Source organism: Ambystoma mexicanum, chromosome 3p (genome assembly GCF_040938575.1).
Source record: "Ambystoma mexicanum isolate Mex_15411 chromosome 3p, UKY_AmexF1_1, whole genome shotgun sequence".
Classification (NCBI taxonomy): Eukaryota; Metazoa; Chordata; class Amphibia; order Caudata; family Ambystomatidae; genus Ambystoma; species Ambystoma mexicanum.
In genome coordinates, this window is record NC_090925.1 from 147,234,201 (window position 1) to 147,244,442 (window position 10,242).

Consider the following 10,242-nt stretch of genomic DNA (forward strand, 5'->3'; position numbering starts at 1 on the left):
CACTTTGCAAATTAATATTTCTTAGGTCCATCTGAAGGACCCGATTAAAGATTGATGGAGACTCATAGTATCCCTAGGGCAAACGAGTACTCTTCAGCCTCTCTCTCAGTGGTGTTCGACCTGGTGGACCATTCCATCATGTCCACCAGGTTGAAGGAGATCGCAAAAGCAGGGTCTTCTTTAGCGAGGCAGATCTGTAACAAATAATGTTGGATGGGGTGTACCACAAGGTGCAAGCACCTCACCTTGTTTGTACAATATGTTTTTTTCTTTTTTGGAACACTTCACGAATTTGCATGTCATCCTTGCGCAGGGGCCATGCTAATCTTCTCTGTATCGTTCTAATTTTAGTAAATGTGCTGCCGAAGTGAGCACATTGTACAATATGTTTACTGCCCCGTTGTTTGCCAAGTTGGATGATGAGGGCGTGATATTTACTAACTACGCCGACGACACGCAATGTGTTATCCCCTTGACCGGATCTCATGATCAGGATGAAATAGTGATCAATAAGACCTTTGTTCTTATTGAAACTTGGATGCTTTGTAATAAGCAAGCCCTTAATAAGGATAAAAACTGAGCTGATGCTGATAGGTTCACCTCATATGTTACAGAAACTGGGCTCTGCTTATGAACGTTTTCATCTAGGAAATGAAAAAATCATCCATTGATGAAAGTCAAAACCTTAGGAGTAATATTTGATCAGCGACTCAGCATGAAACCTCATGTAAGCAGTTTAGTGTCATCTTGTGCATACTATATAAAACTGCTAGCTCACCTAAGACCTCTTATTTCCCAAAACAATGTAGAAGCTATCGCTATAGCGAGCATAGGAGCCAATATTAATTACTTTTCCAGCCTACCAATCGTTATTGATAAAACTACCAGGAATAGGCTTCAAGTTTGTCAGAATGTAGAAGTAAGAGTGGTAATGAGGCTTAGACGCAGAGACCATGTTTCAGTGGCAAGACGTAATCTTCATTGGCTACCAGTCGATTTCAGAATCTTATTTCGAATCTTGACTATCACACAGAAGTGTAGACAGGTAAAAATGCTTGGATATCTACAGGAGTTGCTGGCCACAAGAACATATGGCAGATCACTGAGATCGAATAATCAGAATCTCTTAGTAATACCTAAATGTAGAACTGTGAAAGTATCCAACACAGACTTCTTTGCAATCGCTCCTAAAGCCTGGAACAATCTCCCCCCAGAGCTAAGAGGCACGGAATGTACTGATATTTTCAAAAAGACTTATCTGTATTCCTAATTAATAAAACTCCTGACCTCATCTTGAATCCATAACATATAGATGACCATGGCACTTAATTGTTTATTGTTGTATATGCTTTGTTGCTCCCTTGAGCCACAGGGTCCATGGCTGCGCATAATAAATCCTGTAAAGTTAGTGTGATGAAATGTGAATGACGTAAGGTCTTGAGAATCCTTATGCAACAGGATTGAGAAAAATGCATTTTTCAAATCAATCACTGTGAAATATTGTGCATCTGGGGGGATACTACATAAAATCGTTGCAGGATTCGGAACTAAATGAAACTCAGCCTCTTCAATCTGATTAATTGGCCTCATGACCCTCCCTTTCATTTTTTCACAGGATACACAGCCGTATTACACAGTGACTCTGATGTCACTAAGATGCCTTGTTCAATCATAGCTGATATAGTCTTGGAAATACCCTCAACTGCCTCTCGAGACATTGGGTACTGCCTTGCTCGAGGTAAAATTTCTCCTGGTTTCAGCTTAATTTTAACTTCTCCTACCCCTTTCAATAGGCCTACGTTATAGGGGCCTGTAGTCCATAAAGAGATTGGCACTTTTTTCTATGCCTTCATCAAAAAAAGCTGGGTGCTGCCGCACTATCATCACTCGTTGTGGGATTTCTCTTCTCTCTATTCTGATCCAATATGTAATACTCATTTTGAATACTACTTCATCATCTGACAGATCATCTCTAAACATCTCTTCGTCTGTAACGTCAGTCAATCTATACCCTTCCCCAATGGCAATCACCGTTCTCCATGGCCTGCCCTCATCATCGGTTCCTTCGAGCATAGCCAGTTGCCCTTGCACTATGGCTGCATGCAACTATAGGGGAAATGTCAGTCCCCCCTCTTGATCCACAAGTACCTGCAGTCTAAACAAGAACTCAACAGGTATTCTCATAATCTTCCCCATTAAGCCAGTTAGCCATGTTAACAGAATGCTCACCCGATAAAGAAATACTTCTGGCTCACATGAGCCATTTGACCTATAAATGACATTATACATTTGCCCATGTTTAAATAATGTATCCCTGGAGTGGTACACACTATGCCTTTATCAGTAATAATAAAGAAAATAGTCATATTTAGCTTTGTCATTAAATCTCGGCCCAGAATATTAACCGGTGTCTGCCTTGAATATAATAGAGTACTGAACACATCAAGTCACTCTGTGAGCTGTCCTATTGTGGGTAAATACTTATCCCCGTACCCCTAAAAGCACTTCCTCCCATCACAGTGACACCCCCTACTCTAGGTGTCAATAACTGTCCTGTATTTGTACTCTGCTGTATCTGTATGGGTGCATGCTGTGACTGTCCTTGCGGCTGATTCTATGGTGCTTGCTGTGGTTGCAAAGCCTGTTGCATTTGTGGTGCTTTTGCTTGATACACTGTCTGATCTTGGACACACCCATCTCTATTTTGTGAACTAAATGCTGGAGGATAAGCTGTCCCCCCTCTTGAGAGTTGTCCATTCTGTACATTCCCTTGGCCACCACATGTTCGCGCAATGTGCCCTGTTATGCCACATGTCCAACATACAGGAGGAACCCTTCTAACTAGCCCTCCTTGCACATTTTGGTTATCATTCTGCATATTTTGAAACCCGCCTTGGTTATTCTGAAAACCACCTCTTCCTATGAAGCCCATTCCTCTGCCTCTCGGCATGAACACATACCCTCTTTGATTTGATTGACGTTGATTATTCATCTTCAATGTACCCACTGCTTGTTGCGTTCCCAGCCCCTCTCCACTTGTCAGTACGGCCCCTTCAATGGCGTACTTTGACAGCCTCTTCTGAACTAACTTAGCTTCCTCAAGCTTTCTAGCATCTTCCTTCTTCCTATTTTTCTCTTGCAGCAGCCGGCTATGATGCGCAATAGTCAACTGTATCTCAGCCCATGACTTCGTTTCCATTCCAACTAGTTTCTTAAGCTGTCTCTGGACTTGCTCTGGCAATCCTTGACATAAAATGTGATAAAATACTGGTATTAATTACCTCCACACCTCTCTCGTCTCTGAAGTCCACTGTTTCTGAACACTCTGAATATAAGCAAACAGATCTTCATCATCTTTCATCTTACGTGCCATACTTTCTTACCCTAAATGCAGACAAAATGGAAGTCCTTTTCTTCCCAGCTAACACTCTCCCCCCTTCCCCTCCTCCATACATTCTCTTGTCCTCTTCCCAACTCCCCATTTCTCCCCACGCCCGCAATCTTGGCCTTCACATCGACTCCAACTTCTCCCTCTGCCACCATATCTCTCTCATTGCCCGCTCTTGATGCTTCCACCTCTATAAAATCCGTAAAGTCTGTCCCTTCCTAACCTTCCATGCTACTAAACTCCTTATTTCCTCCCTCATCTTCTCTAGACTCTTCTACTGCTTCACTCTATTATTCGGTCTCCACTCATCTAACACCTCTTAAATCCATCTACCACTCTGCTATCCACTCGCTCTGCCTTCTCTCTCCTCACAATCACATCTCCTCTTCTCTTGCCTCTCTAAGCTGGCTCTCCTTTCACTCCCATCTCAAGTTCAACTTCCTCTGCCTCGTCTTTAAATCCCTCTATTGTCTTGCCCCACCTTACCTTTCCTCTCTCCTCACTTTCTATACTTTCCCTCACCCACGTCACTCTGATGATCTCTTCCTTCTCACTCCTCCTCCCTTGCCTTGTGCCCCATCCCACTTGCAATCTTTTCAAATTCTTGCCCCTTTCCACTCTAACCGTCTCCCTCTCCCTATCCGTTCCATCTCCTCCTATTCCTCCTTCCGCACTTCTCTCAAATCTTACCTCCTCCAATTACCATCCTAATGCCTGTGCTGTCTCTTTCACAACGGACCTACATCACATCCTATATCTTTACTATCTATCCCACCACGATCCAATACCACTCATGTAATGCCATATTGTTCATGTAAATTGTTCGATATACTGTTTCTGATACTTGATTCACATGTTGTTAATGCATGTCATGTATTCTTTTTGTCCTCATGTAAAGCGCTTTGGTGTAAAGCGCTATATAAAACCTAATAAAATACAAATACAAATTGCACCCATATCTGACGTGTCAGGATACTGTACCCTGAGTGCTCTCCAAACGTCTGCTCTACAATTATTAAATGGCGCTCCATTATGAGCTGTGTTCTGTGCTGTGACACTGGAGTAACCTGCTCTTGTCCAAATGTCATCTGCCCTTTCCCCAAGAATGGCTGCTAGGAGACCTTTAATTTCCCCTATAGCTAAAGTATTTCCTCCTGTCATCTTATCAAGCTCATAAATCCATTTTCCCAAACCTGCAGTTAAGCTGGGAAGTTTACATCAAAAATGATCCTTGTCCATCTGGGGCCAGGGAATGTACTGCGGTCTGGCCCCTCCTTTCTCTAATAAGGGGAATTGTGTAACCCCATATCCGCAATTGGCTCTCATCATCTGCCTATCCATAGCATGGACAAAGGTTCTGATTGCCTCCTTCCTGGGAATTACATCAACCTGCTCACATATGGTGGTGATTCTCCCTTCTCATTACGTGATCGTCTTTTAGGTCTGTCTGGGTATGCCATGGAATCTGACGTCCTATCTTTAGGATGGTCTAAATCAGACCATCTCACTTCCTTATCTGTCTGCAGACATCCCTCTGGACTGCATGCACCTTCTCCATTCTCCCCACGGAAGGTTTCCTTGTCTTCATCTGACATATCTAGTCCCCAACTAGTATGGCTTTTGTCTCTTTCATCCCTATTTAATGTCAGCCTGTCTAAGGACAAGGCTCTGTGCTGAAGACCAAATGAACTTCCGTCCTTGCCTTGTGAGTGGGCAACTATAGATCAATCTTTTCCCCTATTTCCCGATTCACCTTTTGTCCTCATCTCCTGATAAGCTTTATCGATTCTATATCAGATACTTCCTATCTCAGAATTCCCATCTAGGTTTACCCTAGTTGGTCCTGGCATTGCTCCCTGCGATGGGAGAAACTCCTCTATGTCGCCCCATGATATTACCGGACTCGGTTCCATCAACTCTCTTTCAATGCGATCAATATTGCGTTCTCTCTGTCTCCTTTTTCGCTCCATTTCTTCATCTAATTCCCTTCGCTTTCTTGCTTACCATCTAACCCTTTCTTCTTTTTGTCTTTCTTCCATTCTTTCGTTTGCTCTGTGCACTTCCTCTTCCCTTTGTCTTTGCATTCTATTGTCCCACAGTTTCTGAGCCTCTTCCTTTTCTCTCTTCTTTTCTAACCTGTCTCGTTCTTCGATTGCTCGCTGCCTGTTGTCATATTTCCTTTGCTCCTCTGCCCTTTCTTAGCTGCTCCTCCTGATACAGCTGCTCTTGTCTTTGTCTATTCTTCCTTTTATATTCATCTTCTTTCAATCTTTTCTCTCATTCCATGTGTTTTCTATCCTGTTCCTCTCGATATTCCTTTTGCCTTTCTTCCTCAATATTTTTCCCATCAAGCCTGAGCAGTATCTATCTATCCATTCATTCTGTATGAGCATAACCTTGTCAGCTTTCTCCTTTTCTCCTTTCCATCTCTTAATCTTCCGTTCTATATCTAGGGTTACATTTGGTCACTTTTCTCCTCTTTCTAAGACCTTAAAGGTCTCCTCTTTTCGTTAAGTCTTTTCTGAACTCTCATCACTGCTATAAGCAGGTGGTTCATGTATCGGATTACTATATCCTGTCGCTGCCTTCAATTCCCTTAATGGATACAATCCTTCATATTTTGTACTATCGCCATTTACGTCAGGCGAGGCAAGGGGAGCTAGAGTCTCAGCACCTTACTCCCTACACTGGTTAAGCATCCAATCCTCAGGAGGTGGATCCTCCCGTTCCTCTTGGCACATCTTCCAAAGCTCTAAACTAGCTAACCTTTTCTCCAATGTCTTCCCTGTGTACGCATGTGGTCATGTGTTGCAAAACCGCTTTTTACAACGATCCCCCTTGTGGCCATGGCATGAACTTTTTATCTTCTGTACCCTTGACCCATTTCACGCTATATTGTTTAGGCTTGGGTGCATGTTTTGGCAGTGCTTTGGACAGATGCATTAGTGGAGTCACATCCCCCATTGCGGCAAGTCCCAATTGACTGCTGATACTTACCGTTAATTTACACAAAAATCAGTTTCAGAAAAATTACAAATATGAGCGCGCTCCAACATTCGCCGCTCAAAGCCTCTACTTCTCAATTTACTCCAATCTACCTATTCAGTCAGTGCCGACAATGACTATAAAGGTAGATAATACATTTTTTTATCTCTACTTAACACAACCTATCTTTATCATTCTTTGACACTTACTTTTCTCAATACACAAAATACACAAACAGACACACTAGTCGACTTTTACATATATCTCCTCAGCGCTCTTCACTTCTATCTCTTGCCCCTAAAAACACTTAGATGAGAGTTTGAGTTATTTCCTCTCATAGACCTGTCTATGTGCTGCCTAAATACCCACTTGGTTGTTGAAATAACTCCTTCTAAAACTCCTTGAGTTAGGACTCTGGGCTTCTACAGACGCTCCTCGTCATACACTACACAACCAACACCATTTTACTTCTTTCTATTACCACAATCCCCAATCTCTTAGTTTGTCACCCCCCTCAATCCAATCACCATTCACTTTTCAGGGCCTGATCCGCGGAATCGGCTCCTCCTCTGATTTGCCACCGTCGCCTTCGGTCCGCTCAACGCCTGTGGAAACCAGGAGGGATTTTGTGAAAGAGGGGCCCGTCCCACCTGTATATTCTTATCTTGCAAGAATTTCTATATCGACCGTTCTCCACAGGAAGCCTCGTGATCCTCTAGCTAAATGGCAGAGGACGCCAGATGTTGCGAAAATTCTAAAAGCCTACTTGCCGATGGGTCTTTAGCTATCCTCTTACTGCTACCAAGTAAACCCACTGGGGTCCTTTAAGACAAGGTAACAGTATCTGAGATGGATGAGGATGCAGATCTTACTCATACATCAATAATCAGACCGACTCAAGAAGTTGGAAAACATCAACTGTTTTAATAACAAGTCTTTAAAACAGGGAGTACAACGGACATCAATGGACGCCGCACAGCTCACTCAACTGGTTCTCAACACATTTCATAAAAAAGCACAACTTTATACTAAATATTCGTCATTACTGACGTCAAACTACGTGGCAAAATAAGAAAAACCTATCGGGTTTGTGATAGGCTTAAATGGAACATCTAAATATACTTTCTATAAGAGCAGGGATCGTGATTGGGTCTCTGTGGTCAGGTGGGCAACTAAGCCCATCCCAAGTGCAAGTCATCTTCGTGTCATACTAATACACAACGTTCTATTGGATTCTGAAACTATAGGGCTCCTTACTAAGTGGCCCTCTACAGTTGGTTGGCACATTCGTGCCCTTCTGGAATATTCCTCTCGCTAGCAGCACGCAAGCTGGTACCCAGATGCCTCCCCACCCAATTAGCCCAACATCCATCATCACTCCTGCGGTCTGTCATTAAATTAAGTCTTTGAACTTGGCCTTGTAGTAGCCTCTCATGTCTGGGAATAAAAGGGAGTGTGAGCATGGCCTTATCTTCTGGTCTCAGTGTAGCTCGAACCAAAGTCTATTTTCATCCAAACATTTGACTGGACACCATGTTTTGAGTTCCTTTGTTGCATTTAATACCAGTAAATGAAGAAAACCTGGCACTTCTGCTGTTTTTCCATTACACCTCAAACAGGAGCTCAGTTACCTGCTCACGTTCATTACATCTTTTCAAGAAGATAACTCAGCCCTCAGCGGCCCCAACTCTTGTGCCAGCCAAGCCTTTCTCAAATCTTCCTTCGCCATTAGCTGTTTATTCAACTGTGCCACACTTTCAACCCTTCTATTCTTGGGGTCCAAGTTTGCTCTAGTGCATCGTGGAACATCCAGATCCTAATTACATATATACATAGGTGCATCACCTACAGTCTATTCACTACGTATAGCCAGCCTTATGATTGCTTTGTCTACTTGCTTTTTAGCATCTGTACAATTATAAAATTGTTTTACGTTTTCTTCAGTGTTTTTCTGCATGTACAATCTTCATTTTGCTCCAAAATTGTTGCTTGATTCTTTACTCCGCCATCAGATTTTACACTGCCTGTTCATCTTCTTCCTCTACATCTCTTCTTGGTGCTTCATTTCTTCTTCATGTGACGTCACCAGTCTTCTCTTTCATTCATCATCACACTTCTTCCCAAACCTCCTTCAGAAGCCTGTCATTTCTTTGTAGATACGTATAGGGTTTTCTCAATTGATACCTTGCTTCAAGAACTGTTTGCGGTATAGGTATCATTATTGGCTTTGCACATGTTGTAATTTCTGGTTCTCAACATATAGGCAAATTGGAGGCAGGACTTCTGGTAGAGATATTCGGCTCCTCCTCTACACCTGTCACAGGCCACAAACATCCGGCCTCGCAACCCACTCCCAAACACCCAAGAAAGGCCCACACAGTTTGAACTCCCACAAAGTTGAATATGAAACCAGTGGCCCCACCAATACATGCAAACACCACCATGCCCAGTCATATCACCAAAACCACACCCTCTTATATGTTCTTTGCTCGCTATCATGCCGTGATGGTTATTTAAGTGGTACTCATGTCACTAGAATTCTACTAGATGGTAGCATGCAAAGAACATTTAAGTTCAGTTACACATGCAGAAAACATGGTGGCATATGATGCATGCTCAACATGCAATACAGTGCTCATGTTTACCCGCTGACTGCGTGGCATGGTGTGAATTCCACATTACCTTCACCCAGAACTGTGTCTACAAATTAGGGACAGGAGAATGGTGCCTGGTGGAGGGCATGGGGAACATGGACGTCAAAGGGTGCAGGGTGTCTCCCCTGGGACAGCAGTCACAGCCACATCACTGAAGCAACATGGGAGAAGACATTACAACAGTCATACTGAAGTACTAATCACACAGCACGCATGTGCGAGTAAACACTGAACCCATAGTTACCTGCACATGACATCCTGTGCACCACCATGCAAACATGCAAGTTGACCTCACTATGCATGCCTGCATGTCCACCACTGCAAACGTCATGTCCTTGAGAGGTTAACAGCACAACTCAAGGAAGAAATTGGTAAAATAATAAAAATAAAAGGGCAACTCAAAAATAAAATCCCAACATCCGGGCCTGGGGTCAACTAAAGTATCATAAATGTAACAAAAAAATCAAAAATGTCCATCATAGAGCCGGGAGGCGGTATGTCAACTTACACCTGGGTCGATGTTAAAAAAAATTACAAAAAATATTCACCTCTATGGGCTCACGGACTGTACTTCTACAGTGGATTGGGAGGCATGTCTCTGCTGGCACCACCACCCTACATAGAATTCGAAGGTGGAAGTAGTGCTGGAAGCTCACCATGCAGTGCCCTGGCCTCAGTGACAGCGACCATGTGTGACACTGATGAATGCACCAGCAGACTGAGGGCTTGGAGGTTACCATGCACAACCTCACGGGTTGCACAGAGTTCCCCCGCAATAGTCTGCCTCAATGGTAGTATATCTTGGCGGGAACAATCTTCTGGTGGCTGCCTCTTCCTCACAGATTGCAGCTCTGTGGACCACCAACTCATGCCTCAGGGCTTCCCTGCAGAGACCGCAGATCTGCCCATCACCCCCTGATTTTGGCCTCCATGCGCAGCCTGTGGGAGTGGCATGTGGACTGCATGACCTACAGCTGTTGCTCCACCTGTGTTGCGTGGGGGGTAATGGACCTGGCTACCCTATCCTTGCCCTCAGTCAAACTCTCATAGGCAGCACCCTGTCGGTGTGCCGAACTTAACATCTGCTGCTCCCACACTGTCTGCCCAGGCTGCACACGTCCCCCGCATGTGTGGGGCCCACGCCTGCCTGACCCAAAGGAGCATGGCCCTTGCTGTGGTGCCACTGTCTCTGGCTGCAGGACTGCAACTTCACCC

The 10,242-nt window shown here is 43.9% G+C and overlaps 1 non-coding gene across 1 annotated transcript; it reads right to left on the reverse strand.

The window, feature by feature from the left end:
- Positions 1 to 268: 268 nt before the first annotated feature.
- On the reverse strand, positions 269 to 375 carry LOC138581581 (U6 spliceosomal RNA). Its single transcript, XR_011304643.1, has one exon. It is a non-coding gene; the product is annotated as a U6 spliceosomal RNA (small nuclear RNA).
- Positions 376 to 10,242: the final 9,867 nt, after the last annotated feature.